At 48.2% G+C, this 21271-nt stretch overlaps 1 long non-coding RNA gene across 1 annotated transcript; it reads left to right on the forward strand.

Annotated features, from left to right (window-relative positions):
* Window positions 1-209: 209 nt before the first annotated feature.
* LOC139277994 (uncharacterized) lies at window positions 210-6257 on the forward strand. The gene is made up of 3 exons (XR_011596196.1): window positions 210-268; window positions 5020-5206; window positions 5317-6257. It is a non-coding gene; the product is annotated as an uncharacterized lncRNA (long non-coding RNA).
* Window positions 6258-21271: the final 15014 nt, after the last annotated feature.

The raw sequence follows: 21271 nt of genomic DNA on the forward strand, positions 1-21271 counted from the left end.
GAACATGATGCACCGGAAGAGGAATATGAAGGAACCTAAGGGCTAAACATTCGCCAACCTTGCGCCCGGTTTCTCGTCGATATTTTGCCGTTTTTTGGTGAAAAACGGTGAGCCGTTTTGTGCCGGCGATTTTTAAGTACCGCTGGGGAGCGGACCGCTGGCGTGTATTGCCCACAGCGCACCCGTAGTTAGGATGAAAAAAAACGCCCGGGAAAATCCTACGTTGCAGCCCTTGGAACAGCGGTAGGTATGAAGACCTGCAAAAAAGGTAAGTTAAAGCTTTTATTTTTTTTATTCTTTTGTAGCGATTCAATAGTTAAGTGCCTTATGTATGTTTTGTGATTTTTTATTTTTGTTTTTTGCAATTATTTGGGGGGTGTTTTCCCCGCTCCCAAGGCCTCTCTCGCAGCGGTATCGGCCTCGGGAGAAAAGTTGCAGAAAATTTGCGATTTGTGCCACGAATTGTCGTGCAACGCCGATTGTTACTGCCGGGTGCATTGAAGCCCGAATTTTAGGCCACGTAGCGGTAGCGAAGTGATTGCCGTATTTTTACGCCAAAAATACGGCAATCACCAAAAAACAAATTTTTAGCCCACAACATTTAAATAAGTAACAAAATGTTTTATTTTACATTTTTCAGTTCATCCCAATATTTATTTAATGTGACTTCTCAGTGCAACCAATTATATCTTTATAAAGTGTGACAGTTTTATAGTGGCTTAAATACAGTCTTCAATATTCAAGTTCACTAGCGCAGGTCCCTCCCTATCTTTCACTCTTTACACTCTCCACTATGAAGAATTCTGCCATTATCTCCGCTATTGGTATAGGTATTTTTAACACTGATGTGTTCCTACTCCAGCAACATGCCAAAGCTCCAGTAAAAGGGGATAATTTTTTTATATTATCTGGACATTTCTTGCAGTACTGACAATCGCCTTTGGCTTGCAATGACTGGATTGGCTAAATTCTGCCTAGGTTGTAAAAAAAAGACAGACTTGCATTTATATAGCACCTTCAACAACCTCAGGATGTCCCAAAGTGTGTTACAGGCAATGAAGTACTTTTGAAGTGTAGTCATGTTGTAATGTAGGCAACAAGGCAACTCATTTGCATACTGCAAGCTCTCACAAACAGCAACATGACAATGACCAGATAATCTGTTTTTTTATGTGATGTTTAGTGTCACGGTTTGTTTATGTGAGCCACTTCTGGCTTCATTCAATTTAACCCCCCCAAACTTTGCCCTGATTCTTACTATCAATAAAAACAACTCTTTATTTATTTTAAAATGTCAAGTAACCTTTTTTTAAAAAAAGGTTATTAACATGATTCATTTTGATAATTTCATCACATATTTGATTAAATTTACCGTCAGCAAATTTATTGGACTTGAAATAGAAAATACAGCAAATTGACAGCTTCATCACAAATGCACCATTAAGGTAATTCAAAAAACTATCCGGGCCTTTAAATGTGATGATTTCTTTTGACATTTCTCAAACCAGCCATCCAGAAACAGTCAACAAACTGCTGCAGCCCTCTAGAGGGAGCTCTGTAACAATATTTAGCATTTTGCCAAGGAGAATTTAGAAAATGCAAAGGGAAAACATAAGAACATAAAAACAAACGGAAAACGTGCTGCCCTGGAGCCTAAAGATTTCAAAAGGTCACGCAACTTAACTTTCACATAGATTTAATGGTATTAAAGTGAAAAGATAACAGAGAGGCTTTCCAAGCACAGCTAGAAATTAGAAGCAATTGATGATTGAAACATTTTTTGAAGCACCAGTCCCTGGTGCATGCACCATCACCAGTAATATCATGGTGTAATGCATGATAACTAATGGACATTTATTTAAAGTGGAAACTTGCTGAAGCAACAATTAATTCGGCAAATGTTCCGTGTTTGTTTAAAATCATTATTTTAGCACCGAAATAAATAGGAGTGATGCATTTTAATCCTACAAAAATCAAGGCAATTTATTTTTGGTCATTTTACAACAATCATCCTTACAAGTCTTGTCCCATCACATTCGATATGTCTTCCTTTTCTAATAAGGACTTGCTACATTTCTAATGTAACAGAAATCTCATCATAACACATCCACTCTACACCACTGCTGCTGAATGGGATCAGTCTATTTATTGACCAGTTGTTTAAAATTTCCTTTTATTTGTCTCTGCTATCTGTAGGTTAAAATAGACAGGATCCTATGGGATTTAGTCTACTTTAGCATATAGACGGCAGGGGGCTTTGCAGTAGTAAGGACACACCATTCCCACTGCTTAGGCCGCAAGTTTCTCCAGGTAGACGGGTTGGCGGGGGGCCTCCGAGATGGGTGGGAAACCCGGAATGCCGGGTTTCCCACAGCCCTGCTGACTTTAACGGTACAGCTGGATTTGCATGTGAGTCTTAGGCTTCTCACCTGCAGCCAGCTAGATTGAGAGGTGGGTGGGTAGGCCTGCAGATGCAGAGAAGGAGTGAGGGGTCGGTCCAGGGAAGGGATCGCAGGAGGCTCAGTCAGGGATCTTGGGCGGGTGGAGGTTGGGGATTGTAGGGGGGTGGGGGAAGGATCAGGAAGTAGGGGGGAAGTTGGAAATCGGCATGGGAGGATCAGGGATTGGGTGTGGGGGGGTTGCCGGAAGCTGGGAGGTGATGACAGTGGGGTTGGGGGTGAGTCGGTCGAAGCATTGGCGGCGGCGGGGGGGGGAAGTAGAATGGGGTTAGCCACTGGAGGATTATAGCTGGCCTCAGCATTATTGGTGAGGTGGAGGTGGAGGCCTCATGGTGGGGATCGGAGGCCTGGGAAGGTGAGGTCTCCGATCACATAGTGGGTGGGGGAGGGGAGATGGGGGTGGGTTAGGTAAGGACCCTGGTTCCAGGAGGTAGGTATAAAGCCACTTACCTCCTGGAACCAGCAGCTCTGCCTCTGTTTCACGAATTGTGTGAAACCAATCGACATATAGTTAAATTCAAATGGAGGTTAAAGAGGAGGCTTCTAGCCTCATTTTAAGTATTAAATTGATGTAGCACTGCCCTCTGGGAGTGGGTTGGTTAAAACCGGAAGTTGGCGGATTGGAGGCAGAATCAGGTCGGGAAACCCATTATAACATTTAACTGCCCCCACATTCCACACCCACCCACTTTTTTAACTGAAAATTCTGGCGTTAGTCATATACTAAAGTTCCACTTTAATAGAACAATTGAACATTTGTTACCAAAGAATTCCATAAGAAGTCTTCTTAATTTGTAAATGTTCTTAAGTGTGATTGACTCGATTTCAAATTCTGATTATAACTATACCACAAGTATTAGTCCACTACAAATGGAAGCGTCAATGTGGCTCATTTGTTAGAAATCTTGCTGCTGCCTTAGGATTCAAGGCCCATTCCAGGAGTTGAGTATGTAATCTAAGCTGACCAATGCAATACCAAAGAATTATGGTATTTTTGGTAGGTGACGTCTTGAGAAAAATTAAGTCTCTTATAAAAGAACCTTTTGGCACTATTTGAAGACAAGCAGGAGTTTTCCCTGTATCACACCAACATTCCTTTCTCCAAAAAAAATTATCTGGTAATTTATCTCATTGCCGTTTGTGGAACCATGTTTTGTACAAATTGCTGCATTTACCTACACAATAATTTGCATTTATATAACACCTTTAATGCAGAAAACATCCCAAAGCACTCCACAGAGGTGTGAGGAAAATGGACAGCAACCAAAGTAGGATAGAAGGTTTTATAGAGGGTCTTATAAGAGGAGAAAGTGATTAAGACACAAAGGCCGGAATTTTGCCAGCGCTCAGAGGATGGGATCGGAGATGGGGCTGTGAAATATGAAATGATTGTCAGCGGGTCAGGAAGCTGCTGTCAACCCACCTCCACGCTACTTTACCAGGTGTCGGGGATATCAATGCTGAACAGACTCAACACGCAGTGGTGGGAAAGCAATTTAGATGATTACAACCTTGTTAAAAGGCTATTAAACACAATTTTGAGGTCAACTTTCTAGGTTTTCTATAGGTTGCCACTGCTCGGTGATTGCGTCTGGTAAGAACATTGGGAGTTGTGTCAACATGAATTCATTTCTTTACCTGACAGCTGCAAATGTACTATAAAAGTTCCCATCTCACAGCTGTTCACTTTCCAAGATCAGAAGCTCTTGCTTACTGCATTTGGAAGGCACATTGACCTATATGGAGGTTGCAAGGCTTTGGCGCAATCTCTCTATCCAGTGTCACCTCATTCGAACAACCTCTCTCAAAATTGACAGATTGCGTCTGTCATCTCAAGTTTACCTGCCATCTATTCCATCAGCATCAGTGCCCTTGAAAAAAATCTCACCTTGGTCCTCAGAATCCCACCACGATCATCCCCAACACCAGCAGCACCAGGCACACCAGCAGCACCAATAACAACACCAAACTTCTCCGCAATTAACTGATGCTGCACAGGACACAGGAAATCAGCACCCGACCACATTGCTGCCCGGGAGGCCAGGGATGGCCTCACCATGGCCAGATTTACTTCATGATGCTGTACACCCTGGCTGCCACATGATGTGCTAGGTTGGCACCACCGCACACCAACACCATAAAGCATCCTTGCAATGCCCAAGCCATCCTTTCACATTCATCAGCATTACAGGGGTAATCCCGCCTCCTGGATGTTACCGCCACAAACAGGGCACAACACAATTTAACCACTGAGGCTTTGGAACGACGTCAGAAAAATGTTCCACCATTTGTGACAAATTCTGTCGAGTTTACTAGCTACTGCAAGGACATATTTGAATATGGCAGTTTAGGATATTGAAAATTAGAGACAGAAAGTGATTCTGTGTGAGTACAGCACATGTAATTGAGCGAAGATCTCGTAAGGAAGATAGACATTTTATGAAGGATATCTCATAACATTTGCATTGTCATGTCATGACAGTACAGAGAATTTACTTCTGCATGACTTATATATTGCTGAATTGACCATGTGCTAATGTCGGATCATGTCACTTTCCAGTAAAAGGAGACTCTGGACTGTCCCGGAAAGGTTTGCTCCATGCACAAGATCCTGACAGACTTTGAACAAAGAATATAAAACTAGACATGGAGACATGGAAGGCATTCCTTTTGAGGGATTAGAAGGAAGGTACAGACCAGCTGGTGTGTACAAAATTCATGCTGTCTTCTTCAGATTTGCAGAACAGGTAACATTAATTTTCTTGTGCTCTCACGCTGAGTAAGACCGTTTTGCAGTGCTGTACATTGTGCAAGTGTGTTTATGTGCTAGTAAATGTACCTTCTGCTCGCTTCACAGATAATGTGTCACTATTGAGCACCAGCCTGCATCTAAGCACCTTGGGATTTAAAGAGAGTAAGGAGCTTAATAACACACTGGGTGTAATTCTGCATAGTGATGATGAAGGGACAGAAGAGATGGTGGTTTATGAGGGACCAATAGATGCAGAGTGGAAGTCCAGTGTCTTGCATGCTCCGGCTTAGAGTCCTATGACTAAATTGTTCAGTCTTCCTTCATTTCAACGGAGGCTTATTCAATACATGCACCATCTGACTCTATTCCTGCTATCTCTGAAAGGATGGTTGGAAAGTCATCTGTGATACAGTCGGCTATTATTGAGGGGACAGCAGTAATTGCAAGTGCAGTGGTCACCACAGTAACCTGGATATGGAATTCATCAGATGGGTTTGGAGCAATCTCCAAGAACCTCAATTGCTGCTTATTGTTCTGCTCTCTTTCAAATCAATGAGCATTCTGCACCATTCTACAATGGGGATATCCCAGTGATGGAGTGAGTACAGGGGAGGGTAATTAAATTAATACCAGGGCTTGGCACTTGAGCGATGAGGGGAGATGAAGGATGTAGAGAAAGTTTACACTGGAGGAAGGAAAGCTCAAGGGAAATCTTACTGAGACTTTCAAGATTCTAAAAAGTAAAGAGGCATTGAATCTTCTAAAATTGTTTGACATAATCATAGACTTTGTAACCAGGGGTGTATGCTAACAAGAGGGAAGGTGAACAAACTGTTTAGCCTAGATTTTTCACTGTTATTTTAATGCCAGTTAACCAATTTAAAGATAATGGGTTAATGCCATTGTGAAAATAAAAACTATTAAAAAAATCCAGGTTATTAGATTTACTTGCTTCTAGATTTAACTAGATCTAACCATACAAAAGATGGTGCATAAATGGAACTGACTGCTCATCAAATCAGTGGAAATTGGCCATGTTAGCAAACTCAAGAGGGAGCTAGATTAGCTTTTCGGATAAAAGAGAGCAAGGGGTAGGAGAGATGGAGGTGATTATTTTGGACAAAAGGTGAAAACAGGTGCTAAATGGGTCCAATGCTAATAAGGCACACCTGTTTGAAAGATCGGATTTAGCAAACAATTTTGGTCCTAGTTGCTGATTGGATACTTTGAACTTGTCTGGAGGTGCTAAACATATAGCTGCAGGGTTAGCACTCAAGTGCTGACTAGAAGCAATTTCCGTGGAGCAGTTTCTATGGGGTCCTCACACCCACTTCCACAGGAAGGTGTGGAGGGCTCTGGCTGGCACACGGTGGCAGGTTGCAGGATGGCTCCCGGGCTGAGGGAGAGGGCGCACAGGTTCATGGAGGTGGCACTGGAGGCCCTGGTGGAGGAGGTACAGAGGAAGTGGCATTTCCTGTGTTGTGTTCATCCTCTACTTGTTTGTTACAGCTCACTAGACAGGCATCTGGACTCTGCAGGAACCATTCACACACTACTGTAAACAAGCTGGTTCATACTGGTTGTGGGACACCATTTTGGGAGTTGCTAGAAAGGACACAATTAGTTACATTATTACTGTTTCAGATAGTCTTTATTTATGTAGACAACATAATTTGGCGACGAGGATGGGATCAAATTAACCTCCCTACCACCCCCAGCTTTCCTCTTCACACCCGAGGACCCTCCAATTCCATGGCCGAGATGGATAAAAAGCTTTTCTACATACATCATGGCAAGTGGGTTAGACAGCGACAATGTAACACCAACTTGCCGCTGTGCAATACTTACTCACCGCCTCTGTGGTGTCCCTGCATCGTACTACAAACTCACACGAGGCATGTACTGTAGACACAGTCACTACATGACCTTACCCTTTATTCCCAGGACCAAGGAGTGCTGACCCTGGGTGGGACCTCCCCTTTTATACCATGAAATCCAGGTGAGGAGTGTCTCCCACAAGTTCACCCCCTGTGGTCAGGGTGTGCATTTCTAGGGTATAAGTACAGTGTACAGGAGTTGCATGAAGGTTACAGTTACATGAAGATTACCATTGCATGATGGTTACATACATGACATCACCTACCCCCTTACATCTTTTTGTGTCAAAGGTTAAGTCTTTCAGGTAGTCGACGCTCTCTCAGAGCGCCGCAGTTGTGGCTCTGATGGCTGAGCCTTGGCATGCGTCTCTGTCACCTGAGGTGATTCCAGCCTGTCCAGGCTGGCCGCAGGGACTGTGCATGCTGTGGACTGTCCTTGTTGCTCGTCCACTGGCAGTGGTGTGGGTGACATCTCATGCTCTTCTTCAGGTTCCTCCATGTCTATGCTGAACCTTTTCTTTATTTGGTCCAAGTGTTTGCGGCATATCTGCCCATTGTTTAGTCTGACCACTATGACCCTATTCCCTTCTTTGCCAATTACTGTGCCCTCAAGCCACTTGGGTCCCAAAGCATGGTTAAGAACAAATACTGGGTCATCCATTTCTATACACCTCCCCCTTGAGTTTCGATAGTGAAACTCGGTTTGGGACTGGCGCATGCCCTCGACAATGTCTGCCAGGGCTGGGTGAATGAGGGAGAGCCACATTTTAAGCATGCGTTTCATGAGGAGTTCCACTGGCGGGACTCCCGTGAGCGAGTGCTGGCAGGACCTGTAGGCCAGCAGGAGGCACGATAGGCGGTACTGAAGGGAGGGTCCTTGGATGCGTAGCATGTCCTGTTTTATGACTTGGACCGCACGTTCTGCCCGGCCATTGGAAGCCGCCTTGAACGGCGCTGTCCGGACATGTTTGATACCATTGTCCAACATAAACTCCTGAAATTCATTGCTGGTGAAACACGGGCCATTGTCACTGACCAGAATGTCCGGCAAGCTGTGGGTCGCGGAAACCGTACGCAGACCCTCCACGGTGATGGATGTCGTGCACGAGTTTAATATGATACACTCGATCCATTTCGAGTATGCATCGCCAACAATCAGGAACATTTTTCCCATGAACGGCCCCACGTAGTCTTCGTGAATACGTGACCATGGTCTGGTGGGCCAGGGCCACGGGCTGAGTGGGGCCTCCCTGGGGGCATTGCCCAGCTGGGCACAGGTTGTGCACCTGTGAACCCAGTGTTCCAGGTCCGAATCAATCCCCAGCCACCATACATGTGACCGGGCAATGGCCTTCATTAACACGATGCCAGGGTGCTCACTGTGGAGTTCCCTGATGAACCCTTCCTTGTCTTTCTGGGGCATGACTACCCGGCTGCCCCATAGCAGGCAGTCGGCTTGGATGGAGAGCTCATCCATCCGTCTCTGAAATGGTCTGACCTCCTTGGGGCACGCCCTGTGTGCGGGCACCCAATCCCCAGTCAGGATACATTTCTTTATCATGGATAGGAGGGGGTCTCTGATGGTCCAGAGTTTGATCTGGCGGGCTGTGATGGGGGAGCCTGCAGTGTTAAAAGCCTCAACGGCCGTGACCATCTCAGCGTTTTGCTCCGCTGCCCCCTCAGTGGTGGCCAGTGGGAGCCTGCTGAGCGCGTCAGTGCAATTTTCGGTGCCTGGCCGGTGCCGTATGGTGTAGTCATACGCAGCCAGCGTGAGAGCCCATCGCTGTATGCGAGCTGACGCATTGGCATTGACAGCCTTGCTGTCGGACAACAGGGATGTTAACGGCTTGTGGTCCGTCTCTAGCTCGAACCGTCTACTGAAAAGGTACTGGTGCATCTTTTTCACACCGTACACACAAGCGAGTGCTTCCTTTTCGACCATGCCGTATCCATGCTCTGCCTGGGAGAGTGACCTGGAGGCATAAGCCACCGGTTGGAGTCGGCCGTCGTCATTACCCTGATGCAACACACACCCAACCCCGTAGGACGATGCTTCGCACATTAAAACCAGTTTTTTGCAGGGGTCATACAAAGTCAACAGTTTGTTAGAACACAGCAAGTTCCTTGTCTTATTGAAAGCCCGTTCTTGACAGTCCCCCCAAAGCCATTCACAACCTTTACGCAGGAGCATGTGTAATGGCTCCAACAATGTGCTTAAGTTCGGCAGAAAGTTCCCGAAATAGTTCAAAAGTCCCAGGAATGATCGCAACTCCGATGTGTTGCCAGGCCTGGGCGCCCGGCGGATCGCCTCCATTTTTGATTCAGTGGGCCGGATCCAGTCTGTGGCAACCCTCCTGCACAAAAGCTCGACCTCTGGGGCCAAAAACACAAACTTGGCCTTTTTCAGCCGCAAGCCTATCCGGTCCAGTCGGCGTAGCACCTCCTCCAGGTTGTGGAGATGTTCCTCGGTGTCTCGACCCGTTATAAGGATGTTGTCTTGGAATACGATTGTTCCAGGAATGGATTTGAGCAAGCTTTCCATGTTCCGCTGAAAGATAGCTGCCGCCGAACGAATGCCAAACGGACACCTGTTGTAGATAAATAATCCCTTGTGCGTCGTGATGGTGGTCAGAAGCTTGGATTCTTCAGCCAGTTCCTGAGTCATGTAGGCCGAAGTGAGGTACAGCTTCGTGAACAGCTTGCCACCTGCCAACGTGGCAAAAAGGCCCTCCGCTCTTGGGAGCGGGTATTGGTCTTGCAGTGACACTCGGTTGATGGTGGCTTTGTAGTCGCCACAAATCCGAACTGAGCCACCTGCTTTAAGTTCAAGAATGGTGGGACTTGCCAAGTCGCTGAATTCAATGGCTGAAATTATGCCCTCTCTGAGCAGCCTGTCCAATTCACTTTCAATTTTCTCACGCACCACAAAGGGCACCGCTTTGTGGTGCACTGGTCTGGCGTCCAGAGTGATGCGTATCACTACTTTAGTGCCCTTGAACATTCCGACTCTGGGTTGAAACAATGACCCGAATTTTTGTAGGACCTGTGGGCATGAACTTCGCTCCACAGATGAAATGGCGTGCACATCCCCCCATTTCCAATTCATCTTGGCTAGCCAACTCCTCCCCAAGATCCCGGGGCCATTTCTGGGACGATCCAGAATGGCAGCCGGTTCTGTGATCTATTATGTGTTACCACCAAGTTTGCACTGCCTAGCACTGGGATGATCTCTGCGTGTCAATGCGTTCCCGTTTGGGCCTGCTAGCTCTGTGTGGCCATAGTCTCTCAAATTGTAAGTGACTGGCTGGCTCCCGTATCCAGCTCCATGCGCACCGGGATGCCATTCAATAAAACTTTCATCATCATAGGTGGCATTTTAGTGTATGAGCTGTGGACGTCAGCCACGTGAACCCGCTAAACTTCAGCATCCATGGCTTTTCCCCAGGCAACATCCTGCATTGCAGACCCCTTGTCTGGTTCCTCTGTCTCACAGATTAGCCTCGCCACAGCCTTTTTGCACATCCTGGCCAAGTGTCCACTGACGTTACAAATCCTACAGGTATATTGCTGGAACCTGCAGCTTTTCGCAGTATGTCTACCCCGCATCTCCAGCATGAGCTGAGATTGTTGTTAACAAAGGGACTGTTACGAGGCATTCCTCTCTGATTGCCCATTTGGTTGTTTCTAAGCACTCTCAAGGTAGGTGTTAATGGTCCCATCACGGGACGCATTGTTCCTCGAGATGGCGTGAATTGCCGCTCCCGTTTCCATTGTCCCTGTTGCAGGCCCACCCTAGAGCCTGTTGCTGCCTGGGCAGTTTCGAAATGCCCTCGCCTGCCTGCGGGGTCCCTGGCCGCGTTCACAATGTTAACTCCCTGGTCCATCGCCATGTTGGGACCAGGGCTGCGCGCGTAAATTAGCTTGGTCTCCTCTTCCCCTGCCATGAAGGTCTGAGCTATCAATGCCATCCCTTCTAAAGTCAAGTCCTTGGCCTCTATGAGCTTCCTGAAAATCCCGGCATGATTTATGCCCTCAATGAAAAAGTCCTTTAACATCACTTCTCTGCAGGCGTCTGTGAACTTAGAGACTGGTCAAGCGCCGCAGGTCCGCAACGAAGTCCGAGATGCATTGTCCCTCCCGACGCCGGTGTGTAGAACCGGTGCCGGGCCATGTGTATGCTATTTGCCGGCTTGAGATGCTCACTGATCAGCTGGCTGTGCTCTTCAAAGGACTTGTCTGCTGGCTTTTGGGGTGCGAGCAGGTCTTTCATCAATACATACGTCTGTGGTCCGCAGCTGGTCAGTAGATGCGCCCTCCGCTTGTCAGCTGCTGTCGCTCCCAGCCAGTCCTTCGTGACAGAGCTCTGCTAGTGTCTTTCCACGAAGTCGTCCCAATCCTCACCCACACAGTAGCGTTCCTCTGTGCTACCGGTGGTCAGCCTCGTGGTTCAGTGATTCCGTTTCTCATCGCCAAATGTGGTGTCCCTGCACCGTAGTACAAACTCATACGAGGCATGTACTGTAGACACAGTTGCTACGTGACCTTAACCTTTATTCCCAGGACCAAGGAGTGCTGACCCTGGGTGGGACCTCCCCTTTTATACCTGGAAGCCCAGGTGAGGAGTGTCTCCCACAAGTTCAAGCCCTGTGGTCAGGGTGTGCATTTCTAGAGTGTAAGTACAGTGTACAGGAGTTGCATGAAGGTTACAGTTACATGAAGATTACCATTGCATGATGGTTACATACATGACAGCCTCGCTACCGAAGGCCAACTTTGACCAAATCGAAGACACAGAGTCCTACAACAAAGCGGTAAGTGCCCGAGAGAAATATTTTGGGCCAAAGAAAAGTATCATGATGGAGAGATACAAATTTTGTCAAATGGGGCAAGGGAACGGTGAACTAATTAAACAGTGTATTATTTAATTAACTGAATTGGCCGCAACGTGTAACTTCGGAGCATTCACAGAGGAAATGATCAAGGATCAAATTATTGAGAAAACAACGATCCCCTGCATTGGGGAACGCTTGCTAATGGAGAATGACAAATTGACATTGGGACAAAACAACTACTTTGGCCATCCAAGTCGAATCAGTGCTTTCCGATTCAAAAGCGATCAGATCCCCTGCTCCCACTGTGCAGCAGACTGCAGCTACAGCCCATGTGCAAGGTGTTCGTCCAAAGCGGAAATCACAGCAGAGACCCAGGGCTAGTAATCGCGGGCCTAACTTCCATTGTTTTATCTGTGGGGACAAATCACATTTAGCAAAGAGTCCTAACTGCCCTGCACGTGGGAAGAAGGGTTCTACATGTGGTAAAATGAACCATTTTGTTAGTGTCTGTTGCTCATTGCAGCATATTCGACATGTGGACAACCCGATAGTGATGAACCCAGTATGGTTTGCACCGTAAGTGACATTTCGCACATCGGTCCGGCCAAATTCAAGGATTGTGAAGTAAACATTGAAGACTCGCCCATCTGCCTCCTCATTGACCTTGGAGCCAAAGTCTCCATATTGAGCGAGGCCGTGTACAAAGCCCACTTCACACACTGTCAACTGCAGCCTGCAACTTCCACTCTATGAGGCCAAGTTTCGGCCTGAGTTGCTCCTGTTTTTTTGGAGTAACTGGTTTAGAATGGAGTATCTTAGAAATTGCAATTCTCGGCATTTAGTTTGCTCCAGTTCTAGTCAGTTAGAACAGTATCAGTTTGGAACAGATTTTTTTTTCAAAAGGGGGCGTGTCCGGCCACTTACGCCCGTTTTCAAAGTTTAGGCAGTGAAAACTTACTTCATTCTAAGTTAGTTTGGAGTAAGTGTAGATTTTTGTACGCTCAGAAAAACCTTCTCAACACTTAGAAAATCAGGCGTAGGTTACAAATCCGGCGTAGGGAATGGGGGAGGTGGGGGTGTTTAAAGGGAAGTTTACAAACATTAAACACTTCCATTTTACAAAAACAGTCATCATCAATAATAAATGATAAATGCATCAATAAATCAACCAATAAATCAATCAAAAAAAATTTATAAAAAATAATTTTTAAAAAAATCAATAAATAAAACATTTTCTACTTACTGACTGCAGCACCGGGAGTCCTCCAACAGCGTGCTGGGACCCCCTACCCCCCCCCCCCCCCTCTGTTAGTGTCTCTATCTCTTTGTCTGTGTGTGTCTCTCTCACTCTCTGTCTGTAAGTGTCTGTGTTTCTGACAGCGAGGGGTGGAGGGAAGGAGGGGTGGGGGAGAGGGGGGGAGAAGGGAGGGTGGGGTGAGAAGGGAGGGGGTGGAGGGGGAAGGAGGAGGAGGAGGAGGAGGAGGAGAGGGGGAGAGGGGGAGGAGAGGAGGAGGAGGAGGAGGAGGGAAGGGGAGAAGGGAGGGGAGGGGGAGAGGGGAGGGGAGGGGGAGAGAAGGGAGGGAGGGGGGGGAGAGAAGGGAGGGAGGGGGGGGCGAGAAGGGAGTGAGGAGGGGGGAGAGAGAAGGGAGGGAGGGGAGCGGGGGAGAGAAGGGGGAAGCAAAAGAGAGAGAGAAAGAAAGAAAGGAGAGGGAGGCTGAACGGGTCGGGCCCAAGACTTCGAGCTTAGACTTACCGGATTGACAGTTAGGTGGCATCGGGTCCGGGCGAAGGGAAGAGGTTCGGTCGGTCGGAGATCGGTTGAGGGGGGGGGGGGGTGTGGAGATCGGTTCGGGGGGGGGGGGAGGCGGTGGGAGCGGGAGAGTCAAGTCGGGTCGGGAGGAAGCAGGAACTGGGCGTGGGAGGCAGCCTTATCGACGCAGCCCCAGTAAGGCCATTCGGCCAGGGCTAGGGGCTTCGGGCCCCTCCCACACAGTTTTGGGCACCTGGAGCTACTACACATTCGCGCCCGCTGTAGCGCCTGTGCAGAGGTCCCGGCACTGTTTTCAGTGCAGGGACCAGGCTCCGCCCCCTACAGCTCGTGCTGCGCTGCGCCCAGCTCCAGAGGACCTGCAGGGAGCCGGAGAATAGGTGAGTTTTTTTTAGGCGCACTTTGTGGCGCGAAAAAACGGGCATCCAGGTCGGGGCTGCGCCGTTCTAGGTGCGGCCCGAAACTTGGGCCCTACATATATACTCCGACTCCAAAATTGAGGTACTTGGGTCATATCTTTCCCGATATACTTCAAGGACATAACAGCGGAGAACTTTTCCTTTCATGTCGCAAAGGAACAAAGCCTCATGGGTGTTGACCTTTTTTGACAAGCTAGGGTTCAAAGTTTATGACCCAATCGGCACATCTGTGTATACGGTGGACTTTGACAAGCAGTATCCCTCAATCTTCACAGGATTTGGAGTGACAACAAAATTCTGCCATCATCCCAGCGTTGACCCATCCATCAAACCGGTTACACAGCGACTTCACCGTCTCCCATTCGCGATTCGCCACCAAGGATCCGCAGAATTAACGCGTTTCGAATCTCATGGAATCATCGAGAGCATCGACTTGGCGTAAAAATGGGGAGATCCGCCTTTGCATCTGTAAAGTCCTTACTCTACAGCATGAAATCACACGAGGCACATTCTGGGAACGATGTCACTCTGTGACCTTAACTCTTTATTTACAGGACTCCAAAGACAATGACCCTGCGTGGGACCTTCCTTTTTATACCTGTGTGATCAGGTAAGGAGTGTCTCCCACAAGTTCACCCCTAATGGTCAAGGTGTGCATCTAGGTTGAGAGTATACAGTAATACAGTGGTGTTACATTGTGGTTACATACATGACATCACCTTCCCCCCCCCCCCCCACAAAGTCTTATTGGGATCACAAGTTTAGTCTTTCAGGTGGTCTACACTCCCTCGTGAAGCGTCGCAGTTGGGGCTCTGGTTGTTGGACAGGCGAGTATCTGTCACCTGTGGTGATTCCGGCCTGTCCGGGCTGACCGCAGGGACTGTGCATTCTTCTGATTGCTCTTGTTGCTTGTTCACTGGCCGTGTTGTGAGCTCCTTCTCGTGGCCTTCTTCAGATAACTCCGTGTCAATGCTGAACCTTTTTTTTCACTTGGTCCAGATGCTTACGGCATACCTGACCATTGTTGAGTTTTACCGCGATATCCCTATTCCCCTCTTTTTCAATTACAGTGCCCTCAAGCCATTTGGGCCCCATGGCGTGATTGAGGACGAATACAGGATCATTTATTTCTATACATCTCCCCCTTGAATTACGGTCATGGCACTCGTTTTGTGACTTGCGCTTGCCCTCAACTATGTCGGTCAGGACTGGGTGAATGAGGGACAACCGAGTTTTGAGTGTGCATTTTATTAGTAGCTCTGCGGGCGGGACCCCCATGAGCGAGTGCGGTCGGGATCTATAGGCCAGCAGGAGACGCGATAGGTGGCATTGTAGGTAGGGTCCCTGAACCCTGAGCATACCTTGCTTAATGATTTGGACCACACGTACCGCCTGGCCATTGGAGGCCGGCTTGAACGGCGCAGTCCTGATGTGTTTGATGCCATTGCCTGACATAAACTCTCAGAATTCGTAGCTTGTGAAACATGGGCCATTATCACTAACCAGGATGTCCGGCAAGCCATGGGTTGCAAAGATCATACGTAGGCTTTCCACAGTGGTGGATGACATGCATGAATTCAGAATGATGCACTCGATCCATTTCGAGTACGCATCTACCACAATAAGAAACATCTTACCCATGAACGGGCCCGCGTAGTCAACATGAATGCATGACCATGGCCTGGTGGGCCAGGGCCATGGGCTGAGCGGGGCCTCCCTGGGGGCGTTACCCAGCTGGGCACACGTCGTGCACCTGCGAACACAGTGTTCAAGGTCTGAATCAATTGCAGGCCACCAAATGTGTGACCGGGCAATGGCCTTCATCAGCAAAATGCCTGGGTGCTCGCTGTGGAGTTCTCTGATGAATGCCTCCCTGCCCTTCTGGGGCATAACTACCCGGCTGCCCCATAGTAGGCAGTCGGCTGGAATGGAGAGCTCATCCATCCATCTGTGGAACGGTCTGACCTACTCAGGGCATGCTCCGTGTACGGGCGCCCAATCCCCAGTCAGGACACATTTCTTAATCGGGGATAGGAGGGGATCTCTGTTTGTCCAGATTTGGATCTGACGGGCTGTGATGGGGGAGCCTGCGCTGTCAAAGGCATCAACAGCCATGACCATCTCGGTGCTTTGATCCGCTGCCCCCTCAGTGGTGGCCAGTGGAAGCCTGCTGAGCGCGTCAGCGCAATTTTCAGTGCCGGGCCGGTGCCGGATTGAGTAGTCACAAGCAGCTAGCATGAGAGCCCATCGCTGTATGCGAGCTGATGTGTTGGCATTGACAGCCTTGCTGTCTGACAACAGGGATGTTAATGGCTTGTGGTCTGTCCCTAATTCAAACTTCCTACCAAAGAGGTACTGATGCATTTTTTTTACACCATAGACACATGCAAGCGCTTTCCTCTCGACCATCCCATAGCCCCTTTCTGCTTGAGAGAGCGACCTGGGGGCATAAGCCGCAGGTTGTAGTTGACCCTCAGCATTGCCCTGCTGCAACACGCACCCAACCCCATTGGACATGTCAGAACCAATTTTTTACAGAGGTCATACAGGGTCAACAACTTGTTTGAACAAAGTCGGTTTCGCGCCCGATCAAAAGTCCGTTCCTGACAGTCCCCCCAAAACCAATTGCAACCCTTACGCAGGAGCATGTGTAGCAGCTCCAACAACGTGTTCAAGTTCAGCAGAAAGTTCCAGAAATAGTTCAACAGTCCCAGGAATGAACACAACTCCGATGTGTTGCAGGGCCTGGGTGCTCGTTGAATCGCCTCTGTTTTGGATTCGATGGGCCAAATCCCATCTGCAGCAACCCTCCTGCCCAGAAACTCAACCTTAGGATCTAAGAACACACATTTAGACTTCTTGAGTCGTAGGCCTACCAGGTCCAGTCGGCGTAGCACCTCCTCCAGGTTGTGGAGGTGTTCCTCGGTGTCTCGACCCGTGATGAGGATGTCGTCCTGGAATACGATCGTTCCAGGAATGGATTTAAGCAGGCTTTCCATGTTTCGTTGAAAAATCGCGGCCGCTGATCGAATGCCAAACGGGCACCTGTTATAAACGAACAGTCCCTTATGCGTGGTGAAGGTGGTCAGTAGTTTAGATTTGTCGGCCAGTTCCTGGGTCATATAGGCTGAAGTGAGGTCCAACTTGGTGAACAGCTTGCCACCTGCCAGCGTGGCGAAGAGGTCCTCCGCTCTCGGGAGTGGGTATTGATCTTGTAGGGACACCCGATTGATGGTGGCCTTGTAGTCGCCACAGATCCTGACAGAGCCATCCGCTTTTAGTATGGGAACGATGGGGCTCGCCCAGTCACTGAATTCAACAGGCGAGATGATGCCCTCTCTCAACAACCAGTCCAATTCGCTCTCTCCCGCATCACATACAGCACAGCTCTGGCTTTGTGGTGCACTGGCCTGGCGTCCGGGGTGATGTGTACCACTAGTTTAGTGCCTTTGAAAGTCCCGAAGCCAACTTAGAATAGTGAATCGAATTGTTGTCGGACTTGTGAGCATGAACTTCGCTCCACAGATGACATTGCATGAACATTCCCCCATTTCCAGTTCATCTCGGCTAACCAGCTCCTCCCCAACAGTGCGGGACCATTGCCCGGGACAATCCAGAGCGGCAGCCAATTCACTAACCCATTGTGTGTGACAGCCAGCATTGCACTGCCTAGCACCGGAATGATTTCTTTAGTGTAAGTCCGTAATTGTGTCTCAATACGTGCTAATTTGGGTCTACTGGCTTTAAGTGGCCATAGATTCTCAAATTGCTGAATGCCCATGAATGACTGGCTGGCCCCTGTGTCCAGCTCCATTCGTACAGGGATACCGTTTAATAAAACCCTCATCATCATTGGTGGCGTTTTGGTGAATGAATTGTGAATATTTGTCACATGGACCCGCTGAACCTCAGCGTCCATCGATTTCCCCAAAAGTCATCCTGCCTCACAGAAACCTCTTCTGGTCCATCTGCCTCATATATTAGTCTGGTAGCAGACTTTCTGCACATTCGAGCTAATTGGCCACTGAGATTGCAGGTCCTGCAGACAAACTGTTGAAATCTGCAAGATCTAGCTGAGTGTTTTCCCCCACACCTCCAGCATGAATTAAAGTTTCCATTGTTGGGAACAAAGGGACTATGGCCAGGCACTCTGCGCTGAGTGTCCCGTTGACTGCTCTTAAGTACCCTATTAGTGGGTGTCAATGGCCCCATCCCGGGCTGCATTGTCCACTGTGATGGTGCGAATGTCCGTTCAGCCTGCCATTGCCTCTGTTGAAGTCCTACTCTGGGGTCTATTGCTGCCTGGGGAATGTTGGACTGCCCCTGCCTGCCTGTGGGGCTCTGAGTCGCATTGATGATGTTGACTCCCTGATCTATCGCCGCGTTAGAGGCAGAATTGCGCGCATATATTATTTTCGTCTCTTCCTCCCCCGCCATGAAAGTTTGAGCCATCAACGCCGCCGCTTCCAAGGTCAAATCCTTGGTCTCAATTAATTTGCGGAAAATTCCCGCATGACCGATGCCCTCGATAAAGAAGTCCCTTAGCATCTTCCCCCGTGCAGGCGTCTGTGAACTTACAGAGGCTGGCCAAACGCCAGAGATCTGTTACGAAGTTCAGTATGCTCTCTCCTTCACGACGTCGGTGGGTGTAGAATCTGTCGAGCCATATGTATGCTACTCATCGGTTTGAGGTGCTCCCCGATCAATTTGCTAAGTTCTTCAAAGGTTTTGTCTGCCGGCTTTTCGGGTGCTAATAAGTCCCTCATGAGCTCGTAAGTCTTTGATCCGCAGCTGGTCAAAAGATGAGCCCTTCGCTTGTTGGCCGCTGCATCCCCCAGCCATTCTTTCATAACGAAGCTTTGCTGAAGCCTCTCGACAAAATCGTTCCAGTCTTCGCCAACACAGTCCCGTTCCTCTGTGCTACCGGTGGCCATTCTCGTGGACTGTGAATTCCCGTTTCTCGTCGCCAATGTAAAGTCCTTACTCTACAGCATGAAACCACACGAGGCACATTCTGGGAACAAGGTCACTCTGTGACCTTAACTCTTTATTCACAGGACTCCAAAGACGATGACCCTGCATGGGACCTCCCTTTTTGTACCTGTGTGATCAGGTAAGGCGTGTCTCCCACAAGTTCACCCCTAATGGTCAAGGTGTGCATCTAGGTTGAGACTATACAGTAATACAGTGGTGTTACATTGTGGTTACATACAAGTCAGTATCGACCGAAAGAGGTCAACAAGGCCATCATCCCCGACAAGTACCCTCTTCCTACCATCGACGAACTATCTTCAGAATTCCACGGCTCAATAGTTTTTATGAAACTCAACATGCGCTGCAGTTACCTGAAAATACCCCTAGCAGAGGACAGCAAATCACTCACGGCATTCACGATACGCAATGGTCTGTATAAGTTTCAATGCATGCCCTACGGATTATCTTCTGCACCAAGTGCATTTCAGAAGATTGTCACTACTATACTAACACGCATAGAGGGAGCCATCAATCTGCTTGACGATATCGTCGTCCATGAACGGACAATGGAAGACCATGACCAGCAACTTCACGCAGTTATGACTTGACTTGCTACACATAACATTACACTTAATGCCGAGAAGTGTACATTTACTTCTGAAGAAGTAAACATTCTGGGCTACAAGGTGTCAAGCCGACATTTGACAACATTGACGCGATCCAGCAAATGCAGGAGGCTACCAATATCAAAGAACTTTCATCATTCCTTGGCATTTACAATTTCTAGTTTGTCCCGCACTACGCGCACATTGCAGAACCACTTTGTAAGTTGCTGCGTAAGGACATCCCTTGGGAATGGACAGATTCCCAGCCTCAGGCATTCATCACACTTAAGAAGAAAATCACATCCCCTCCTATCCTCGCGCACTTTGATCCAAATGCCACTACGTACATCACCACGGATGCATCAGGCACCGCCATGGGTGCTGTACGCTCACAATGGATTGACAGCCTGGAATTCCCAGTAGCCTTCACCTTTTCCACGCTCTCATCTGCAGAACATAAATAATCTACAGGGGAACGCGAAGCACTCGCTTGCATCTACGCATTTGAACGCTGGCACATCTACCTCTATTGGAGGAAATTTACCCTCCGTACCGATCACCAAGTGCTAACTACGCTACTCGCTGATTTGGGCACAGACCGCTACGAATCAACTGATGGGCAGATCACCTTCATCAGTATAACTTTCATGTACAGTACATCACTGGCAATCGCAACCACGTAGCTGATATGTTCAGCCGCTGGACACCAGATTTGGACTCTGGTGCTGACTTGTTCACAGATGACGACACATATGTCACGTCGATCATCACTCAGTCCATCAGAAACTTTGTCTCCTGTGACAAACTCAAAACCGAATCACAGCGTGATGCTACGCTCCAGCATGTGTGTCACTTCCTCCAAACTGAGTGGCCTAAGCAAATTCCAGAAGAGCTGAAAACATTCCACAGACTTTGCGATGAATTTTCCGTTTGGAATGATAGCTGCCTAGCTCGTGGTAATAGAGCAGTAATTCCCAAGTTGCTTCAACAGCGCTTTCTCTTATTGGCACACAATGGACACAATGGCATTGTCCACGTGAAGCAGAGATGTTGCAATTCAGAATGGTGGCCTCAGATTGACACTCGCATCGATGAATTCGTCTCACACTGCGAAGCATGCAGTCTGAGCGAAAAAGCCACAAACATCCAACCAGCCCATTCCATGGCCACAAAGACCATGGCAACAACTTCAATTGGATATCTTCGGTCCAGTTGAAGCAGCGCCAGTGTTTCCTTGTTGTAGTACATGACCTGCATTCCAAATGGCCAGAAATCGCTTCAACAAGTTCAGTGACCTCATCAACAATCGTCACTATTCTGCAGCATATGTTCACAAAGCGGGGCCTCCCAGAGACCATAATCACTGACAATGGACCACAGTTTGTGTCCGACCAGTTCGCGGATTTCCTCACTCGTCATGCTATCGAGCATCGCCTTACTGCTTGGTACAATCCTCAAAGCAATGGGGGTGTTGAGCGATTTAACCATGTCATCAAAGGGGGATTAAAAGCCAACCTCACAGCAGGCCAAACATACGACGAAGTGGTTTAAACCATTCTCTGCACATACCGTTCGACAAAGCACT

The sequence above is a fragment of the Pristiophorus japonicus genome, chromosome 13 (genome assembly GCF_044704955.1).
Source record: "Pristiophorus japonicus isolate sPriJap1 chromosome 13, sPriJap1.hap1, whole genome shotgun sequence".
In the NCBI taxonomy this organism is placed as follows: domain Eukaryota; kingdom Metazoa; phylum Chordata; class Chondrichthyes; family Pristiophoridae; genus Pristiophorus; species Pristiophorus japonicus.